General features: G+C 32.5%; 1 pseudogene; it reads left to right on the top strand.

Moving 5' to 3' along the window:
- The first annotated feature begins 1,989 nt into the window (after positions 1-1,989).
- On the top strand, positions 1,990-7,063 carry LOC127138369 (calcium-dependent protein kinase 2-like; annotated as a pseudogene).
- The last annotated feature ends 17,855 nt before the right edge of the window (positions 7,064-24,918 follow it).

The raw sequence follows: 24,918 nt of genomic DNA, 5'->3' as shown, positions 1-24,918 counted from the left end.
GAAAAATAGAAGTTAAAGTATTTCCATTTCACTTAGTCTTCCTAGGGAATAAGAGATAATCATAGCAAACTTACACGCACGTCCGTGACGTGTGCATTGGTAGAAAATTTAATCATAATGACTGACAACAAACATAATTGAGGTGACGTGGCGTAAAATATGAACATTGACAAAATAATTACAAACAATGTCACTTTTCTCCCCTCAAATATGGGTCGACAATGACATTTTTTTGGGGTACCTGTTACACTTGGATTTTCATCTACTAGAAAATCAACAAAGAATGTCAATGAAAAGACGTTTACTGTGTAAACATTAATGAAATATCTTTAAAATGGTATCAATGGCAATTCGTCATCAGACCAACGAAGAAGAGTCGACCGAGTTGCCGACACAGCGAGACATGATTTGGAGGACTCTCAATGAATCCCCAAGACCCATATCGTTGGGGAAACATATCCAGAATCTCAAGAAGGACAATTGACAGGAGCCCTCATTCCACCAAAAAGGACCAACCGACTAAATAACATGGTATAAAAGACTTAGTAATTTTATAAGTCTCGGGTTCTTGATAGGCAATATCCACAACACATTGGAGTAGTTATCGTCGAAGATTCGTGAAGAAGTGGAAAGTAGTTACCACTCAACATGGGTAGTAATTAGATAACGTCTTGGAAGACACGTAAGCGCACCAGTGGGAACTCGAAGGATTGAACGTGGAGCAAATGCAACAAATCTCCTAGTGGTCATAACTGTCATCGGCAATTACTTTGTAAATAGAATAAATAACAACCTCATACATGTGATCAAGGGTCGCAAAATTTCATACATACTCTCTATACCATTGGAGTACCCGAGTCAAAGAGCGAAACAATTAAGCGAAAACATGTATGCGTATGCATCCACCATTTTTCTTACTCTTTTTGTCTCCTTAAACGGAACATGTATTTTTTCCTTTGCTTTATTTAATGTTATTTAATGCATTTTACTTTATAATTTATCACAACTTGACTTCATTTATAGTCCTTTTGTTACGATGCATTCAATTCACACGCATGTGTGTTCACACAAATTATTTGCATAAATTATTTTGGAGATTTTTCAAGTTAATCTCATAGACTTTCAAATTCGTGATTGTTTATCAAAAACACCGATAAATAGGCTCTTAAGACTATTTGCCTTTTTGTGATTTGAGTTATTTGAAAAGAGTAAAATAGACATATTTTTTCAGAATAAAGCTGAGCATTTGCATGTGTTATCCGAGAGGGTAAAACTTCAATCGTTTTGGTTATTAAAGTTGAAATATGTTACATTCGGTTATGATTATCAATTTTGGAGGTTAAATTCTTTAAATTGCTTATCAAATGTTATTTAACCCGTTTTTTGTTGTTTCTTTTTCTAAATTTTGGATTGTATCTTTAGATTCTTCTGATCATCTTTATTACATCTTATGCTAAAATGATTTGTTTTGATTATTCATATAAATTTTAGTCTTTTAAAAAAAATATATTAATATAAAATTAATTAATATTTATTAAGATGTTAAAGGTGACAATTAGTTTGAAACGAATAAACACTACTACTAACACATTTTTTATGAGAAAATATAACTTGCAGTATTTAATAAGCAATAAAGGATCCTTTGCAAAAACAACTTATAAAAATTTGCTTACCTTCTATAATCCTACTAGTGATTACATTACTATTAAATTTATTTTCTTATTAATAAATACTAATTATTTATTGAATATTAAATAATTTGTGATACCCTACCATTGAATGAAAAAGCCAATTTCTTCAATCCAATAAATAATAAATATATACATACATTAAAAGTCATGTTAATATGTCTCCTAAATAATTTAAAAATAAAATTTTTACAAAAAAAATTAAACACAATTAAATTTGTTCTTAAAGTAATTTAGAAAATAATTAATCTAGTTATTATAACAATTTAGAAAATTCAAAATTGCGTCATAAACGACACAATGATCTGTAATCAACCAAAAGAGAAATAATTTGCATTACCCTCTTTTTCATCTAATCTGTCTTTTTTCTATTCTAATCTCCCTTAGCCGCGTTATACTCATCATCATCTCTCTCTCTCTCTAATCATAGCCTCCTTCGATAATGGGTTGTCGCGGTAGCAAGGAGAGGAAACCAAAGGAAGTTACTAGTACCCGCCGTGGACCATCCGTCACCGGCGGAGGTGGTGGCGGCGGTGGTGGAGGTGGTAGTAGTAATACTCACTACCACAGTGTTCAATCATCTTCCAGTCATGTTCAGACTTCATCACCACCAAAACCTAATTCACACTCACAAGCTTCTTCAACAGTGATAACAACAACACCGAATCCTAAACCCTCTGTCACACCTCAGAATGTGAAAACTGTGCAGAAAACCGATACAGCTATATTAGGTAAACCTTTTGAAGATATTAAGAAGTTCTATAGTTTAGGTAAAGAATTAGGGCGAGGTCAATTTGGGATTACGTATTTCTGCACTGAGAGTTCTACTGGTTTGAATTATGCTTGTAAATCTATATTGAAAAGGAAGCTTGTGAGCAAAGCTGATAGAGAAGATATTAAGAGAGAGATTCAGATTTTGCAGCATTTATCAGGTCAACCTAATATTGTTGAATTTAAAGGTGCTTATGAGGATAGATTTTCTGTGCATCTTGTGATGGAGCTTTGTGCTGGTGGAGAGTTGTTTGATAGGATTATTGCGCAAGGTCATTATTCAGAGAGAGCTGCTGCATCTCTTTGTAGGGCTATTGTTAATGTTGTGCATATTTGTCATTTTATGGGTGTTTTGCATCGCGATTTGAAGCCGGAGAATTTCTTGCTGTCTAGTAAGGACGAAGGTTCGGCGCTCAAGGCTACTGATTTTGGACTTTCTGTTTTCATCGAAGAAGGTGCTGCAGCTATTGCATTGCTTGTATTTTCGTGTTCCTGCCAATGTTTAGTTATGTGGTTCTTGATTGGTTTTAAAACTTTCTATGTTTAGATATTGAGGATGGTGTGAGCGATTAACTGTGCAGAAATTTGGTTATTTTTTTCGCTTTCGAGTTATTGATATTGTTGAGAAATATGTGTTATGCTAGGTTAATTGCTGTCTGGTGGTGAACCCTTAGGATGGTGACATTAAGTTTGAGTTATAACTCATTGGCATATTATTGTTAGGCTAGGCCTGGTTTTCAGAATTCGATCCTTAATTCTAGCTTGATGAGTAGTTGGATTTTATAACATCAAATGCTACCACACTCTGCAGATCATGAGTTGCTAGTTTTTTTAATACACAGTATCTTGCAATAAATCTTAGATATGGAACAAACAGTTTCATGCTCACAACTTCTTGTTCATTGAAAAAATATGATATTATTTCATTTCAGTAGGTCGAATTGAAGTGTATTGTCAACAATGTAGTAGTCAAGATCGAGTGTTTGGTCTTAAGATCTTACGTGCCGAAGTTATCTTTTAGTGCTACGAATCCGGAAAAAAACTTTTTCGTGCACTTAGTAGTCAAGATCGAGTTTTCCATAGTAAGATCGTAAAAAACATAGTGCTGGGCGCCTGGGCCTGTTTTGTCGGGCTTTCTAACCGGGTTGGTTTTTTTAAGTGAACTCGGTTTTTTAATTAAGTTCTCCCTCTTAAGCCCTAACCCTAAAACACAAAAACACAAAACGGCTGCCTCTTTACTCGATACTCTCCCTCCTCCTTGGTTGAGTGTTGTGATTTATAAATTATTTTGTTCATGTATTATAATTTTCATGTTTTTGTCCATGTGAAATTACCATTTTGTCTTCGGTACAATCTTAAATGTCGTGCTACGATCTTTCACAGGTCATCCGATCCTACTTAAGATCCCGTGCTTGACTACCTTGATTGTCAAGACCATTCTCATTAATTATAGTTTTATCTTAATTGTGTTTGACTATTGTGGTAGTTTTCAAGGATCTACATGTTGCTTCTTTGGTATGGCCTTTGCTTTCATCGTTGATAATTCATTTGTAGTGTTTACTATGATATATTTCAGGCAAGGTTTACCGTGATATGGTAGGCAGTGCTTACTATGTTGCTCCTGAGGTACTGCGTCGTAGTTATGGGAAGGAAATAGACATTTGGAGTGCAGGCATTATATTGTATATTCTCCTTAGTGGTGTACCACCTTTTTGGGCTGGTAAGATCAACTTGTAGTTTCAAAATGTGATACTATATTTATAGTTTTAAGTTGAGATTCTAATTGAAAAATTAACAATTCTATGGCGTGGTTAATTTTCTTTGCAGAAACTGAAAAGGGAATATTTAATGCCATATTGGAAGGCGAACTTGATTTTGTTAGTGAACCATGGCCATCAATATCAGACAGTGCTAAAGATCTAGTCAGGAAGATGCTGAATCCGGATCCAAAGAAGAGAATTACTTCTACACAAGTCCTTGGTACTAGACTATTGTTTCTATTTTGGCCTTATCCTCAAATAACTCCAATCACAGTAGTTCTTCTTTAAATAAATTAAAAGTACTAATTTATTTATTTTTTCAGCATTAATTTAGAATCTGAATTGTCCTCCTATGAGTTTTTGTTACAAATGTTGCAAGATTCTTTATCTACTTCTGCTCTCCCAAGTATTGTCATATACATTTAGAATATTAATTTTTGCTCTCCCAAATTTCGCGGTTTGGGGGCTTCTAGCAAGCAGTTTATGCTGCTGATTTTTTCTCTGTTTTGTTTTGGTTTACATCATTGTAGTATGATAATGGGGCTTTCTTTGGGGCTTGGAGATTCTCTATGTTTGTTGCTGTGATTTATGTTAGCTAAACTTTATTTGTATTCCAAACTTGTTTTGTTCCATTCTTGCACACATTGTGCTTGGATGTTTTTTTAATTTTATAGTTTCTTTAGCCTTTACGAAAGAAAAAAAGAAGAAGATTGTCATCAACCAAATGAATTCTTGTCATTCATTTGTATTTCCACTTTGTTGTCTAACTTTTCTATTACACGTGGTCTGACTATGATTAATGATTTGTTTGCTAAGAACATCCATGGATGAGAGAAGGTGGAGAAGCATCTGATAAGCCAATTGATAGTGCTGTTCTATCTAGAATGAAACAGTTCAGAGCAATGAATAAGTTCAAGAAACTTGCATTGAAGGTATGACATTGAACTTAATTCAGAAGCAACTATGTTCAGTCTTTTTTTTTTTGGTTCTTAATGCTGTTGAAGGGTGCTTAATTCTCTTTTGGTTGCTGCACATTTGTTTACTCATTCTGGAATATGTTGTAGAAATAATATTATGGAATTGCTTTTGTTTGTTCAGTCATATCTATGAGCCTCTTTTGCTTTCACTCAAGTCGTATCTCACTAGATGGGTTGAGCTACATGGATCTAATGCCACCATTAGGCTGTATAAAAACCAATAAATTCATGTGTTGGTTTCTCGTATAGTTTTCTTTGGTATAAACATGCACTAAAGATTAACACATTCAGAGCAGTCTATTGTGTTGGCATAAAAAAAACTGGCATATTGAACGTAAACTTTACGGATACTGCTGTCATTCTGGAATCTTAGATGATTACAGCATGTTTTGTTTTTCATCATGTGCATGAGTACTCTGAACATTCTATGAGTTACATGTTCTGGCTTATCTTTTTGGGGTATTTCTCCATTACCAATTTAGTGGAAATTTCTCTAGGTTATGGCTGAAAATCTATCAGAAGAAGAGATTAAAGGTCTCAAGGCAATGTTTGCAAACATGGACACTGATGGTAGTGGCACCATCACCTATGAAGAATTGAAGACAGGTTTGGCTCGAATTGGATCAAGACTGTCCGAGACTGAAGTGAAGCAACTTATGGAAGCTGTAAGTCGTTACAAATCTGTTACAAAAGCATAACTAGTTGAACGCATGACTATTATCTTAAACTCAACAAGAATTGTCTTTTCGTGTATAATGTTTCTCAGGCCGATGTTGATGGAAATGGGTCGATTGACTATCTTGAATTCATATCGGCCACAATGCATAGGCACAGACTTGAACGGGATGAGCATCTTTACAAGGCATTTCAGTATTTTGATAAGGACAATAGCGGGTGAGTATTGCAAGATAGATGGTATATTATTACCAATATTTTGAAAAAATCTAATCATTTTTGTTTGAACATCTAAATAACGACTTTTTTTCTTTAAAATGACACATCTTTTTTATATTTTCACTGTTTTATCACTGCCATTATTGTAGTTGAGTTCTTCAATGAATGCTGGTGACAAACTTTCTATGAGAATTTTGTTTTTATGTTGTTTCTAATTTCACAAACAGGCATATTACTAGAGAAGAATTAGAGACTGCCATGACAAAGCATGGAATAGCTGATGAAGCAACAATAAAGGATATAATTTCTGAGGTGGATACAGATAATGTAAGTTAGTCCTAATTTAATCAGGGTAGCTCTGTTGCAGACTATCAGTATTGTCGCTAATGATTCTTAAACCAACAGGATGGGAGAATAAACTATGAGGAATTCTGTGCAATGATGAGAAGTGGAATGCCACAACAGAACCAGGGACCACTATTTTAAATCTACTGAAAGAAGTCAATTTCACATGTGATTCTTCATGAAAGCCAATTGGTTGAGAGAGACTTAAAGTTGTAGATTTGGCAAGTACTGGTGATCTCCCGGAATATGTAAGACACTTCCTCATGGATTGGTGATTACTTTGAGGCTCTCTGCAATCCCAATTTTCTTATCCGGATTGTTTTCTGCGTGTGGTGCTAAAAATAGATTGATTGAAGTATTGTTAAGCATTTGTACATTTAATTTCGGGCCGTCACATTTTCGGAGTGTCTTGAGCCTGAATTTATATGTTAAAATGCTAACTATGATGATATCCTTTTAATTATGGTAGAGGAAAGAATAATCACGGGGAAATGTGATTTCCTTTTAATTATGGTAGAGGAAAGAATAATCACGGGGAAATGTGATTTTCTTAAAATGTATGAGGATGTGCAAACTTAATCAGTTCCTATAATAATGTATTGATAATGTATTTTGTTCATGTGTTAAATTTGAGCTTTGATTTGTAAGTCATGCCCATGATCTGATGCACTAGCTGTGACAACTAAGATTATGTTTGATTCTACATCATAAGTAAATTTCATGCATGATTATACTTTTTAGCAGTGAAGTTCTGTAATGTGCCTTTATAAGTTTCATAAATTAATCTGCATTGATTAAAATACAAAATCATTATAATTAATCCCAATACACAAATCGTTAGTTAAATTCAACATTATCATTGATATACACTTAGATCAATTTGACATTCCATGTAATTTGTATCTGTCAACTAACATTACATGAGATAACTTTTCATGGTGAAGTGGAAGAGGATGTTGTATCACCATTGCTACAAACTAGCAAATAGTTATAACCAGCAAATAATGTTTGTTACTTTTCATCCGCAAACTAGTTAAAAACCTATGCGGTTAAAATAATTTTTTATTGCATAATTATATTCAAATGTACATTATTTATGTATGTTTTCTAAATGATTGTGTTATGTATCACTACATAAAATATTTTAATTATATTTTAAACATTATATACAAGTGTAAATATAAACATTATATACAAGTGCAAATGCGTGATAGTGCAACACCTAAGAAACAACAAATTATCTTAATAATGAGAATGAATTGATTCTTCAATCATATTATAATAAAAAGATTAGATTACATAATAATTAAGATTTTAATTTTTTTTATCATAGAGAGCAATATTTATGTCTGTTGTTTTCTTGTTTGGATCTAACTAGGGATGTAAATGCATATGTATGAGGACATATACTATGATATCCGTGTCCGTCATTTGAATTAATATAATATTTGTATTTTATCGCATATCTGCTAGGGTATCTTCCGCATCATGAAAATTGAAGAGTTGTAAAGCGGTCTAGAGACACAAGGGTTACGTTTGACCAAGAGAAACTCTGAAAGAGAGGTGAACCAGACTCTGAAAACATCTTCTGGTAAGAAGAATCAGAAACAGTCTTGGTCAGAGACCGAGAAGAGACATGGTGATAGTTATCAGAAGTCTCCAACTTTGATGAGAAAAAACATCAGAAGAGAAAGAAGAAGTTTGACAAAAAGAAGGCACTACAACAAATAACGATTTTTATGAGGAAACTTTCACCTCGAACAATAGAAAACCGAGGTATGAAGCCAAGACGCGCTATTTTTTATTATTTAAAAAAATAAAAAATTATACATTCCCTCATTTTTTCATAATACCGAGGTGAAAAAACAACTAAGTACAAACTTCGATTCTCAGCTAGCGCAATTTATGATTTTATTTGTTTATAGGTGTAAACAAAATGTTCTAACCCTTGGATTTTTTATTTAACCGAGGTGTTTAATCATCATATTTTATTATAAAAACATTCGTTAAACAGATTTTACCCTAATATTTTTCTGCCCTTGCAATATATCTCACATAATGATGTTGATGTTGTTGTTGTATTTTTGTAATAAACTTTCTATGTTGTCAATCAAAGAAAATATTGAGAAATTTATTGTTTTCATCTGTTGACAACATTGAGAAATTTATTCCTAAAAACAATTATCCATCTCTCTTTCACGTTCTCTGTCATGTGAAGCCTTTGCCATGAAATTTTTTCTCTTATTTGGAACATATAACTTATCAGAAATTTAGAAATATATATTATTCTACAAGACTCCTTTGTCAAACTTATGATTTGTTTGAACAATTTATTTTATTATTTTGTGTAAACAATATAAATATTAAAAAAAAAAGAAACTTTTTCTTCTCGATTTTTAACAGAAATCGAGAGATGTGTGGTTGATTTGTTTGAATAATTTATTTTATTATTCTGTGTAAAAATGTAAATATTGAGGAAAAAAACTTTTTCCTCTCAATTTTTATCAGAAACCAAGAGATATTTGGCGTTTGGGTTGTAACATATTTTATTGAGATAAAATATAAGTGTGTTTCTTCACTGTTCTTAAACAAATCTTTGTCGTCCATTTAATGAGTATCAACGGTCAAGATACTGTCATTACTGATCCTCGTGAAACCTAAAAGCCTAATTATAAAAGCATTATGAATATTAGTGAATCCACAAGAAATCCAAACGTTGTGAATCCCTCTGTGTTTAATCAGAGCACTGTATCAACGTGATAAATTGCAAGATCATAAAAAATTTAGGTTTTTCATATGTGGTTGATGAAAGTACTATATTTATTTTGTAAGTGATGAATTGCAAGTGCAGAAAATTATTTGGGGTTCAAGGTTTGTGTTCTTATATAATCATATAACTGTACATTTATTTTATTTATCTAATCTTTTTTTTTTGTTTTATATCAGAAACAAATGAATGCAAAAGTCATGGAGAATATATTGCATTCAACCGTTGCTCTTCTCCAAGAGATCCAACATTTATTCTTCACCGACAACGGTGACGATGAAGAACAACATTTTTACTTTAATATTCCAGGTAAACAATGTAATATTCTGTGTAAACAGTATAGTTTGTAAACAAATTAATTTATTAATATTCAGTGTAAACAATGTAATGAGTATTTTTCTAAAAAAATTATATCTTACCCATCGATTTTGTTATAAAACCGAGAGGTATATGGTGCTATTTTGGAAAACATAAAAAAACTATTGATGTGGTTCGATGCTATTGACACCTCCTCTTCAATGCTATTGACGTCTCCTCTTCATGCTTAGGGGTGCGCCAATTCATCTGACGCATCCTCTTCTAAAAGTGGTTATTTTGATATTTTTTTGAATTATTGATTATTTTTGATTTTTTAAAAAGAAATTAGTTATTTTAAAAAAAAAATTCCTTACCTTTTACTTCCATTATGCGTATACCCAGTAAAAAGAATAATATATGTTTTTTTCTCTTCCAAAAATCAATAAATATCAAACAATTGAATTCACTTATGAAACACGTGCACTTATTTTCTTATGGCACGGGTAAAATCATTTAAATCTTAAACAACCACAATTATTTTCACTACTCAATTTATAAGTGCTTAATTATGATGGAAAAACCTCCTTTAGTGGTTTTCTAAAGCATGAATAGATACAGTCATTGCATAATTAATAGTACAATAGAGAAAACCATTGAATTTATACATATATAGTCAATTCAATTACAGAAAATGATGCTAATCTAAGATCATATAGTTATTCTACAATATAAATAAATTTGATTTAAATGCAAGTATTCAAATTCAACACTATTAGCTCGATTATAAAAAATAAAAGATACACTATTAGCTCAATACATTAAACTCATGTTGGATACAAGAAATTAAAACAATTCTCTTATTGCTAACATACTGCACCATCTCAACATTCTTTACCTTCCAATTTCCATATTTCATGAGAAGCAAGATGGCTACTATCATCATTAAGTGAAAGTGCAATCATAGTCAATAATATATATATATATATATATATATATATATATATATATATATATATATATATATATATATATATATATATATATAGATAGATAGATAGAGAGAAAATTAAAAATCGGGGGCAATATATATAAAAATAATTTTAATATATATATATATATATATATATATATATATATATATATATATATATATTATCGGAAAATAAAAATTAATCATATATATATATATATATATATATATATATATATATATATATATATATATATATTATCGAAAAATAAAAATTATTCATATATATATATATATATATATATATATATATATATATATATATATATATATATATATATATTATATATATATATATATATATATATATATATATATATATATATATATATAAACTTACTTTTCATTATTATTATTCTTTTCATTATTATATTACTTTCTTATATTATTTACAAAATATTTTTCCCAATATTTATATTTGTATAGATAATTGAATATAAGTGTAATTTTTTTACATTGACAATATTCATCCTAATTAAATTATATTTAAAATATAATAAATTATTTTATATGTAAAGTATGTATTATTTTTAAAATGAATATTATAACTATAATATATTTTTAATCGGTAGACGAAATGACAATAACTATAAAAATTACGTAACTATGAGATTTCAAGTTCAAATCGAAATAAAGTTTATAAGTATTTCTCATTTACTAATTTAACATAATCTTAGACACACAACTGAAACATTTTTATTGATGAAATAAATATTATATCTTATAATATGAAAATATGAAGAAATAAATATAATATATTAAAGTATTGATATAATATAGTAGTTTCAACTAAAATCTATAATTAACAACTGTTTTACCTTAAAAATAATTAAATATATCAATGGATATTAAAAATATATGTAACTACATTTTATATCAATAAATATTATATATAAAATATAATTAATATTATTTTAAAAATTTGTATTACATATAACACATAATTAACTATGTGTTAACTTAATAATTATTTTACATATAATATCTTATGATGAATTTATTTTTTCTTAAGAATTTAACATAGCGCGCGCACACACTTATATATATATATATATATATATATATATATATATATATATATATATATATATATATATATATATATATATATATATATATATATATATATATATATATATATATATATATATATATATATATATATATAAAGAGTGGAATAGTAGTGGAGACACATATCTCTTAATCTTATGCACATCTCTCTCAATATATAATATGACACCTATTTATTTGTATACTAATAAACGAACTTGATAGTAAATTTGTTGGTGCAAAGGTAGAATGAATGGAAATATTCTATTAAGAGAATGACGGGTACAAAACATGATAAAAGTTACAATGATTGTCACCCTATTTATAAGCTAAAACTAGGGTTACTAGAATAGGATAAAATACTAAAATACCCTCTAACAAACTTAGGGGCTAAGAAAATAGTACAACTAATAAATATGAATTACTTCTAATACCATCCCTTAATTCATATTCCATCAAAACTTGTAACACCAATTCCATCCCTTAATCTGAGAAATTGATCAGTCTTGATAGCTTTCGTCAGAACATCTGCCAACTGTTTCTGAGTGCTGCAGTGTACAACTTCTAACACTCCCCTCTGAACTTGATGTCTCAGAAAATGATACTTGGTCTCAATGTGCTTGCTTCTCCCATGCAACACTGGGTTTCTGGCAAGATTGATTGCAGACTTGTTGTCAATCATCAGCTTCAGAGGTTTGTTTACTTTAATCTTCAGATCCTGCAATAGATTCAGAATCCACACAGCTTGGCATGCAGTAACAGCACCTGCAATGTATTCAGCTTCACAAGTTGACAACGCCACAACAAGTTGCTTCTTGGAACCCCAAGAAATGGGACCTCCCAGAAATTTGAATAAGTACCCAGACGTACTTCTTCTGTCAACTCTGTCTCCACACCAATCAGAATCTGAATAACTCAGAAGTTCTGACTCATCCTTTCTTCCAGAAGGAAATAATACTCCATACTTCAGAGTTCCCTTGATATACCTCAGAATCCTGACAGCAGCTTGGTAATGGGACCACTTAGGTTTACTCATGAACCTACTAACCATCCCAACTGAATAGCAAATATCAGGTCTGGTATTGCACAAATACCTCAGAGAACCAACCAACTGTTTGAAGGTTGTAGCGTCCACATCCTTTCCATCAGAGTCAGAATCCAGTTTCTGATTTGTATCAGAAGGTGTGACAGCAATCTTACAATTCTTCAGATTAAATTTCTTCAGAAGTTCTAATTCATACTTGAGCTGATGCAAAATAATACCTTTCTCAGAGTATCTGAATTCCATCCCTAGAAAGTATGTCATTTTGCCTAGATCAGTCATTTCGAATTCATTCATCAGAACTTTCTTGAACTTGGCTATCTCCTGTTCAGAACTTCCAGTCAGCAGTATATCATCAACATATAAACATACCAGAGTCATATTTCCTTCAGAAGTATGCTGAACATAGACACCGTACTCCATCTCACATTTCTGAAAGCCTTGCTTCTTGAAAAATGAATCAATCTTCTGATTCCAAGCTCTGGGTGCTTGTTTCAATCCATATAGAGCTTTGTATAATCTGTACACCATCCCTTCCTGATTCTTTTTCACAAATCCAGGAGGTTGTGACACGTAAACTTCTTCTTCTAATGGACCGTTTAGAAATGCAGATTTTACATCTAAATGCATCAGAGGCCAATTCCTGTTAGCAGCTATTGCAATCACCATTCTGATTGTTTCATGTCTTGCTACAGGTGCAAACACTTCAGAGTAATCCAGCCCAGGTTTCTGTAGAAATCCTCTGGCTACCAACCTTGCTTTATGTTTGCCAATTGAACCATCTGGCTTAAACTTCTGCTTGAAAACCCATCTGACGCTGATGGCTTTCTTGTCTTTTGGAAGTTCTGTCAGCTTCCAAGTCTTGTTTCTCTCTATAGCATCAAGTTCTTCTTTCATGGCCTTTAGCCAGAGCTTCTGCTTAAGAGCCTCTTCTGTACTTATGGGTTCAGAGTCTACTAACATAGCACACTAAATAACTTCTCCTTCAGAGTCTACTTCAGTGTCTTGCAGCATGTCAAATTCTGCATATCTTCTGGGGATGTTTCTGATTCTTTGTGGTCTCTGAACTTGTTCAGAGTCTTGAGCTTCAGATGGTTGACTTTCTCCAGAGCTTTGACCATCTTCAGGGGCTGGCATATTTCCAGAGTCTGAATTGCCACCAGAATCTGGATTACCATCAGAGTCTGGATCATCAGAGTCTGGATCATCAGAGTCACCTTCATCTTCTGAGTCTTCTCCAGAGTCAGAATCACTATCAGAATCAGAATCAACGTCAGAGTTTACTTCAACTTCAGAAATTCTTAACTCTGACCTTTCTTCAGAAGTTCTAACATCAGAATCAGATTAAGACTTATCCCAATTCCAAAATTCTGATTCCTTCACAATCACATCTCTGCTGAATTCAATTTTGTTGGTTTCTGGACAATAGAGCTTGTAAGCACCTGTACTGTGGTACCCTATCAGAATCATCACTTTGCTTCTATCATCCAGCTTCTGTCTTCTGACTTCTGGAACATGTTTATAGCAAACAGAACCAAACACCTTTAGATGACTAACACTTTGCTTATCTCCAGTCCACTTCTGTATTGGAACTATTTCCTTCAACTTCTTCGTAGGACATCGGTTAAGTACATACGTTGCAGTGGCAACAGCTTCTCCCCAGAGCTTCTGAGGAAGTTTCTTCTCCTTTAGCATGCTTCTCACCATATCAAGCAAAGTGCGGTTTCTTCTTTCAGCAAGACCATTGTGTTGAGGGGTATAAGGAGCAGTAACCTCATGCTCAATTCCATTCTCCTCACAGAACTTCTGGAACTCTTTGGAGTTATACTCACCTCCACCGTCAGTTCTAAGAATCTTCAACTTCTGACCACTCTGATTCTAAACCTTCATTCTGAATTTCTTGAATTCATCAAACACCTCGTGTTTAAACTTAATAAGGGATACCCATGTCATTCTTGTGAATTCATCAACAAATAACACAAAGTATTTATTCCCTCCAATCGATGCTACTGGAAATGGACCACACACATCAGAATGTACAACTCCCAAGGCATGTTTTGCTCTTGGAGCAGTTTCTGACGCAAATGGCAATCGTGGTTGTTTTCCTTCCATGCAAACTTTGCATGACTTTTCAGGCTTCTTAATTGCAGGAATTCCATGTACCAACTTCTTTGAATTCAGATGTTTTAAGCTTCTGAAATTCAAATGACCAAATCTTCTGTGCCACAACTCACTCTCCTTCTCAGCACTTGTTGCACTAAGACATTCTGAGTCTGCAGTTCTGACATTCACCTTGAATGTTCTACTCCTTCCCTGTTCTGACTCCATAATCAACTTCTGATTACAGTCATACAGCTTCAGAAGATTGTCCTTCATGGTAACTGAAAAACCTTTCTCAATTAATTGTCCCACACTCATCAGATTGCTTCTGATGCCAGGTACATACCACACGTTCTGAATCAATGCTGTTTTCCCATTGTTCAGAATCACTCTGACATTTCCCATACCTTCTGCATTAAGATATTTGTCATCAGCACATCTGATCTTTGTCCTCTTTTCAGAGTCAAAGTCAACCAACCATTTCTTGTTTCCAGTAAGATGATTTGAACAGCCAGTGTCCATATACCACCAGTCTATCAGATCCATATCATTAGATTCAGAGGCCATCAATAGCACAGATTCGTCATCAGAACTTTTGGCTATATTTGCTTCTTCTGATTTTCTCTCCTTGTTTGACCAACAGTCTCTAGCAAAGTGACCAAACTTCTTACAACAGTAACATTGGATCTTCTTCTTGTCATACTTCTCTTTTCCCTTCTGAGCATTCTTTTGTCTATCAGAGGTTGAGCTTTCTGACTTTTGACCACCATCAGATCTTCTCCTGGCTTCTGACTGCTTCTGATACCTCCTATCAGAAGTTGCTTTCAGAGCCTGCTGCTTTACTTCCCTTTCAGAAGTTCTCTCAGTCAAACGCAACTCTTGCGCTTCTAGACTGCTCTGCAGCTCTTCAATTCTCATGGTGCTCAGATCTTTGGAATGTTCTATTGCTACCACAATGTAATCAAATTGAGAGGTAAGGGATCTCAATACCTTCTCCATGATTGTTTCTTCAGAAAGAGTTTCTCCACACGCTTTCATCTCATTAGTGATCAGAATCACTCTGGAGATGTATTCAGAAACTTTCTCATTATTCTTCATGTTGAGATTCTCATATTGCTTTCTCAAGGACTGAAGCTTCACCTTCTTCACTGATGCGTCACCACCATAACATCTAACCAGTGTGTCCCACGCAGCCTTTGCTGTCGTTGAATCTGCAATCTTCTCAAACACATTTACATCAACACATTGATGAATGAAGAACAATGCTTTCTGATCCTTCTTTCTTACTTCCTTCTGCGCGTTTTTCTGTTCATCCGTCGCATCTGCTGCTACCGGAACATAACCATCAGTGACAAGATCTAGAACATCTTGAGCACCGAACAATACACGCATTTGGATCATCCAACGATTCCAGTTTTTACCGTCAAATACTGGAAGTTTGGTGTTCATGTTGCCGTTTCCGTTCATCTTTCTACCTTGCACAGTACACTCAGATTTCTCACACAGTGTTTCCCAACCCACAGAATTAAAATTCTGATCAGATTTTGTTCAAGATTCAACACGAATCTAAGAATCAAAATCAAACACACAAGACCTCACGTTCACTCGTGTTTCCCGTGTTTCCCAATGAATCCGAACCGGAGCTCTGATACCAATTGTTGGTGCAAAGGTAGAATGAATGGAAATATTCTATTAAGAGAATGACGGCTACAAAACATGATAAAAGTTACAATGATTGTCACCCTATTTATAAGCTAAAACTAGGGTTACTAGAATAGGATAAAATACTAAAATACCCTCTAACAAACTTAGGGGCTAAGAAAATAGTACAACTAATAAATATGAATTACTTCTAATAAAATTAACAAACTTAAACAACACACTATTATTTATAAACTTAAAAATTTAATTTCGATTAACATCAAATTTATAAAAGAGCATGCTATATGTTACAAATTTTTCATAAACAAAAGCAGCAAAATCTCCTTCCTTTCAATATATCACAATTTGTGGGCAATATCACAAAACAAGTTGCCTACTAGACTTCCTTATAAGGTTTTTCGATTGGTTTTGTTGTAGGTTGGTTGTTATGTTTTTATTTTGGTTTTTTAGTTGTATAAGGGTGAGTATCCCTAGTATTTATTTTTAATTTCAGAAGATCTTTTGCTTATAAAAAAACATTAACAAAGCCACCTCTCTTCATATTGTCAGCATAACTATCAAGATAGTAACATGATCATCCTACTTTTTGTCTTCAAGCATGGTTATCTCTATAAAAAAATGACGTGTTATATTGCAACTTAAATATAAATTTTTGCAGAATCAAATCAAATATGATTTAGTGTTTCCTTAAATATTTTGACAATCATTTTTAGGAAACATTGTACACTTGGAACGTATCATTAAAATTTTAAAATAAGCACTTCGATTCGCAGAATGCATCAATCAATTCATCAAAGAATCTTCACTAATCTTACACTAAAAAACAAACATTCCAAGAATGTAAAACTACAACACGCCACGATGTCGTACAAGCATGTAAAGACATCTTGTCCAACATCTTGCTATTTAACTTGTTTTAACAAAATATTGTCAATCACAATACAAACAACCTAACAATTATTATCTTCAATAGTGTCACGCTGCCTGTGACCTGCTTTGCCTTCCACATACAACCCTCTCTCAACTTCAAGTACAGGTAGACCAAACAAGCAACCCCTAGTTATACTCATGGATTCGCTCGAAATCCAGGAAGTACCATCGCCTCCCCTAGGTTAGTCCCCAAATGATCTACCATCATCTCGAGTGCCTCGTCTTTGGTAATCCTCCCATGATATAGGAGTCTCCTCCCGGTCGAAAGATGTAGCAAACACGAGACATCGTCGAGTGTGATAGACATCTCACACTACAAAAAAATTGTTTGTAGTCACATGATATTCACGCCACAACGTGAAAAATCACTTCATAACACATTTTTAACGACATGAACTTTCACGCGGCAGGAGAACGGGTGACAACTCTGTTGCCACGTGAAAAACACGTCGCAACATTGTCACGTGAAAATCACTTCACAACACGTTTTTTAGCTTTATCTGCTGTAGTTCAAAGTAGCAGAGATGACATGTAAGGTGATAGTGACTTGCGAGTGATTTTCACGTGACAAAGTTGTGAAGTGAAAATTACTTCACAAAGTTTTGTTTGTTGCAATTCAGAAAATCAGGGAAGATGAGCGTGACTATCACTTCACAACTTTATTTATTTTTTAAATAAAAAATTATAATTATAATTTTACATTTTAATATACTAAAATTAATAATAAAATTTCATACAACTACACATAAATAACTTAATATACGTAGCTACAAATAAATAACTTAATATATATATAACCAAAAATAAATTTCATACTATTTTGTTTTTTATAAATTTATATAATAAATTCTTTAAGATAAACATAAATATTTTCTTTTTATTTTAACTACACATTTAATAAACATATAATAATTTTTTTAAAATAAATAACTACTATGTTCTATTTTTTATATATATATATATATATATATATATATATATATATATATATATATATATATATATATATATATATACATATAATTAATAATCATATATTATTTTTCTTGAAAAAAATTATTTCACACCATTTTTTTAATTAACATATTATTTTTTAATATACATAAAAGATAATTATATTCTATTTTATTTTTTTAAAATATACATATATCATATATTATATTTTTAATATTTTGTTTTAAAAAAATATTATTCTGTTTTAAAAATAAAATAAAATAATATATTCTAATTTTAATATTTTGTTACATAATATATTTTGTTTTTGATTATCTATCATAAGAATAAAAATAAAAATATAGTAAATTCTGTTTTTATTTAAAATAAAAAATATAATATAACAAATAATATATTACGAAAATAATATATTATAAATATATATTCTATTCTTATTTAAAATATAATATAATATATTATGTGATTTTTTTAAAAAATAATCAACATTTTCAAAAATAATTCCAAAATAACAAATTTTTCAATTTTTTTTCCAAAATAACCACATTTAAAAGAGGATGCGCCAGATGAACCGGCGCATCCCTTATGGATCAAGAGGAGGCGCCTAAGGCATTGACGCTTGTATTGGTAGCCTCATGAGGAGATGCCAATTCCCTTGGCGCCTGCATTAGGCCTCATGAGGAGGCGTCAATGCTTCTGGTGCTTGCATGGTGCCTTAAGAGGAGGCGCCTATGTCTCTGGCGCCTGCATGTGTTGCCATGTTGGACGCCTAGCCTCTTGGCGCTTGCATTTTATATCTCCATTCTATAAATACCTCGCCTTGGATGCAATATTTTTCACACAAAATCTTCCTCTACTGCCATATTTTCTCTCATTCAACTCCACTCTCCTTTAAGTTTTTGTGTTTTAACCATGTCTGAATACATTCACAAACGAAATGCCGATTTAATATTTTCCGCTGTTGCGTCTCCGATAAAGATTCGTCTCTGAAATATAGATCGTTTGAACGTCTTAATCGGACGTTGAACAGTTGGTTAGATGGAGGAATTGGAGATGGTGAAAGGATTAGAAGAATACAATGGCTTGTGTCCACGTTCAACCAAAATGGAGAAGTGCGTGAATGAGTGGATATTAAGACTGACCGAGACATTCGTAGGATGATGCATTACATGTTCAAAATTGTTTTGATGGTTGTAATCGCATAGTTCTTGTATTCTAGTTGTTTTAATTGTTTGTGTTATTGTTTATGTAATGGCATTTTCGTCACAAACGTATAATATGAAATAAATTTAGTTTTTCTTATATTGCAACAGAGGTATATGTGAATTTATCTGGTTGTGCTCGTTCCAACACTCGGACAGTTAGTACGATTATGACCTGGCTGACGGCATGAACTATATAATCTAACCATTTTGTTCGTCGTATCCATTTCGATTCGAATGCGGGTGCTGTTTGGACAACCCTTTTTCTTCCTTCACATAACTTTGTTGTGTCAGACAATGTCCCCTTGATATTCTGGCCAGTAATCCTCTTTTGCTACTATGGAAAAACTAATTTTATAAATATTTGATAGGCTGGTGACTTTGTAAACGTCAGATAGCAAGTAGGATGGATCCATTCGAACCTTTGAACATGCCGCAATGACATGGGAGCAGGGTGTACGAAAGACTTGGAACTTTCCGCAGTCGCACTAACCTCTATCTAGTTCGAATCTGTATTGTCCCATCGACATGCCCTCATTGTGATCTATGGACTCGGTAACACTATACCAACCTTTAATGCGGTCAAACACTGTGACCACATGGGTGCCCCTTTGTGTGACAACCAAACTGAGGGAGAGTCATCTGGTCAAACAAGGAGGCAAGGTATAAATTTAAAATACCTTAAACAATATTATGCGAGTATAATATTTTCCAAAGAATCAACCGAGTACGAGAAAATAATTAAATCTCGGTGTTCTATTGTGATTTTATTTGGTAATTTTTTATTTCCAGAAAGTACAGGTAATTCAAAAAATATTATGTATTTACCGTTGTTACGCAACATTAATAAGGTAAACACATATAGTTGGAGTTCAGCTGTGTTGGCCCATCTATATAGTGCAATGTGTAAAACTGCAAAAAAGAATACTTGTACGTTTTTTTTCTTGTGTGTATTTGCTACAAGCATGAGGTTGGTCAAGAATGTCGTCACTCGCCCCAATAAACGAGAACCCATTCATGTTCTCATTTGCAACAAAGTAAGTGTAACACTTTACCATTTAATTAATTATATTTTATATTACAATTAAATATAAATAATATTTTTCAATTTTTTTTAATCTAAGATGATCAGTAAGGGGGATGGACTACGATAGGTGTCTGAAACACGCTATTGTAGTTTATCGCAATCTATTGGACCACATTGGACCAGACGATGTAATACTCCTACGCAACTATATTTTAATTTAAAAATACTTATCAAATTATTTATCATCTAATCGTTTCATATTATTTTATAGTTTATCTGGAGGTCATATCTGGGTCTTGATCATGATGTGAACCATGACGATGCTGCAATTTGGACAACAAAGACACCAATTATCTAGTTCACTACTGTGGAAATGCACCAGAGTGACTGGGTCAAACTGCAGTTCGGCATGCAACAAAAAATTCCAGAACCTCCCACGTGTTTGAGGAATTGGCATAAAAAAAGAGCTGATGCCCAATGGGATTATTTCGACTGAAGAGACTTTGCAAAAGAGATGTGTCGTCAATGGAGGAATCGACGACAACACATCTTAAACGAACCAATCATCCATGGTGCAAGACCAACTCAACAATATATGGCATAGTTTAGGTCGGTAACAAATCAACAATTTGTGTCTAAGCCGCGATATTTGATGGATCCACGCCAACTAGCTTCGTCATCGTACGCCCCACAATAATTCCCAGCCCAATACCAATGTCAAACCACCCAAACCGAACAACCAACCTCACAACATCAACCTACCACATACACACAACAACTTCGCAACCCATTCATGTCATCCACCCAACAAACAAACACCCAAAGTCGCAATCCATTCATGTCACCCACCCAACCAAAAAACCAAGAATCAAACCCTACCCACCAACAACCATATGCTTCAACCACAACCGTCTATAGCCCAGATGATTCATATGAGTCACTTCATCGTAGCCCCCCATCAATGACCACTCAAACATCTCATCACCAAAACACACAATCATTGTTTAACTATAGTACGCCCCATGAACCATTGCTTTATTTTCAAAACGATTCAATGTCCAAATTTGGGCAACTATACCGTCCATAATCCACCCAACCCCATCGACCTAACTAGAATGACATGGGCACCAAACTCCATTACGGAAGCGCCGTTGGCTAGAGCCCCTAAGGATATTGGGAACAAATGATGACAGATCTGTCAAATACCGCTGGAACTTTCGCCGGACCTTCACACCAGCCATTATTCGATCAGGTCAGTACGCAAAGACCCCAAACACCTCAGGAAAATCATGGGAGACCTCGAAGACAAACTAACGCACCTGGATGTGGAACAAGGGGACGTTTCGATCGGGCCGATCATTAAATTTTTGTCAATCCCATGTAACGTTTATTATATCATAAATAATTTTTTTTTAAATTTTTTTTATTTGATAAATAAATAAAAAATAAAAAAATAATACAAGGGTCTATGCGCCAGATGAATTGACGCATACACCACATGCACGATGCAGGCGTCAGAGGCATTAGCGTCTCCTCATGAGGCCCAATGCAGGCGCCAAGGGCATTGGCGCCTCTTCATGAGGCTAGCAATGCAGCGCCAATGCCTTAGGCGCCTCCTCTTGATCCATAGGGGATGCGCCGGTTCATCTGGCGCATCTTCTTTTAAATGTGGTTAGTTTGGAAGTTTTTTTGAAAAGTTTGTTATTTTGGAATTATTTTTTAAAATGTTGGTTATTTAAAAAAAATCATATTATGTTTTTATTATATTTATTTAAAATATAATATAATATATTACAAAGTTAGTATATTATGAAAAATAATATATTTTAATAATATATTATAAAAAATAATTTCTATTTTTAAAAAAATAACATATAAACAGAATAATATATTATTAAAAACTTAAATTCTTTTTTTTTAATTCTGTTTAAATATATTAATAACTATATACTTATTTTAATAATATTCTATTTAAAAAAAAAATACTCTACATAATAAATTTACAATAACAACAACCAACAATCATATATATATATATATATATATATATATATATATATATATATATAGTAGAGAGAGAGAGAGAGAGAGAGAGAGAGAGAGAGAGAGAGAGAGAGAGAGAGAGAGAGAGAGAGAGAGAGAGAGAGAGAGAGAGAGAGAGAGAGAGAGAGAGAGAGAGAGAGAGAGAGAGAGAGAGAGAGAGTTAATAAATTTATGAAATACCTCAATGAAGATAAACAAAAACTTGAATCTTAAACTTTTATGCATGAATCGTGATATTTCTTTATGAATTTTGAAGAAAAAAATTAACAATGTTAGTTATAGAATTAAAAAGTCAACACAATATTTAACAAATAAAAAATAAAAAAATTAAATTATCTTAAAATACCTTTTGAGAAAGATAGTATTGGGAGAAGAAATTTGAAGATGAAATATGTTGATGAAATGAATTTAGAGAGGAATGAAGAAGAGGAAAAGAATTGAGAGAAGAAGAGATGAAACTAATTTTGGATGTAGAGAGAAAATGAAATTTATATAGTCAATTTAGTGACGTAGTAACTTGTGAAGTGAAATTCACGTCGCAACTCCCCAACGGTCAAATAAATGTGTCAGTCAAACGTCCCCTCATCAAGTCAGCGTCCCTCATTTACTTCTTTTTAGTTTTTGAATTTCAAGTTGCGATGTGATTTTCACGTCATAACTAAAATTTTGAAATCTCCCCCGACCTGCTAACTGTGTACGTCTGACTTCTTTAACTTAATTTATTTTACTTTTAAAGTTGCGACGTGATTACCACGTCGCAACATTTTGTTAATTTTTTTTTATCTTTCTCATGTGCTAATGTGTAGACGTCTGACTTCTTTTACTTTTTTATTTTATTTTTAAAGTTGTAACGTGATTGACACGTCAAATTATTTTGTTAAATTTTTTTTATGTCTTTCCCATGTGCATGTTGTAGTGTCACTTTTTTAATAATAAAAATATGTAGCCACGTGATATTCACGTCGCAACTCATTTTTTTTGCCACATGATTTTCACTTCACTATGTCACGTGGTTGAAAACAATTTTTCTTGTAGTGTCACTAAGTGGGAGATAAAATGACAAGGTCTTCAAGTGTCATCTCTCCACGAATGCATTAAGCATCTCGTGGTTGACTGCAGTATAACCGGTCATGCACAATTCCTTCAGGCCATATAAGGACAAAATTGTCTGAAAGAAATCGTCATTCGGATGAAGCAAACCATCAATCTTCCACTCGTGGTTAATATAAACTTATGCAAATCACGCTATTGAAAAAAATAATAACCAATGTCAGAAATTTGTCAATTAAAATTAACGAAAAAAATAGTGTAAGTTAAAGTAAAGTGAAGCAGACTATTAGTGCAAACAAACAACACACAAGCAAGTAAGTTAAAAAAAAATACTGCAAGAAATTTCGGAGATGAATCTCCGGAATCTAGGAAACTAACGCTGAAAAATTTCGGAAATTTATCTCCGGAATTTTCTGCAACTTAAAAGTTGCGTCAATAGTGTTAATATACCCCACGCAATCTCAAAAGAATTTGTCTTGATCATCATTTTCAGCTAACAAACATCTAATACATTATATCTAAACTATCTTAAATGTATTTCTACTCATTTATAACTCTAATCATTGGTCTCTACTTATTTACACAAAAACTAAAAAATATACAAGAAATTGATGTTTCTGATGTTAGAGATGATGATTGAAGTTCTGATAAGAATGATTTTGAGAGAATTTGAAGAGTGATTTTGAGAAAAATAAGAAATAAGAAAGGAAAAAAGTCCGATGCAATTTAACTTCAAAAATATTTCAAAAATGTATCTCCAAAATATTTTAACGTTAACTTATCTTAACTTATCTTTTAGTACGTCAGAAGATGAATATAAAAACATTTATATATTTTTTTTACGTGAAGCATACAAATCCTCTAAAATTTTAGCAAAAAGTGGCCATTTTGGCAATTGTTGTTTGTACATTGTCTATGGAAGAGGCCATTTTGGATGAACATAGTTGTACACCGCTGAATCTTATTCATTGCTAGGTTTCTTGTGTCCTCATATTCTTTCTTGTTTTTTTTCTTCTTTTGGCAATTGATTCTCTGTCATCTCTTCTATCAAAGATAAGAAATTTGGCCCACATACTACTGTTTAATGAACCACTTGTTCAATGAGATCAAATTTTATTTATCTTTTTATAACGAATGGGACCATTTTGTTTAGTACTTGTTAATTTTTCTAGATTATTTCTACATCTTACCTACTCTAATTATTAGTATTAATTACTTTGAAATTTCTTCCTTTAACTATTTAATTATTCTTGAAATCTTTATCCTCACTTGCATTCTACTATTCCATGCACATGGTGTTAATTACTATTAGTGCATATAAAAGACACAATC

Source organism: Lathyrus oleraceus, chromosome 4 (assembly GCF_024323335.1).
Source record: "Lathyrus oleraceus cultivar Zhongwan6 chromosome 4, CAAS_Psat_ZW6_1.0, whole genome shotgun sequence".
Taxonomy (NCBI): domain Eukaryota; kingdom Viridiplantae; phylum Streptophyta; class Magnoliopsida; order Fabales; family Fabaceae; genus Lathyrus; species Lathyrus oleraceus.
This window is presented reverse-complemented; position numbering and strand designations above follow the sequence as displayed.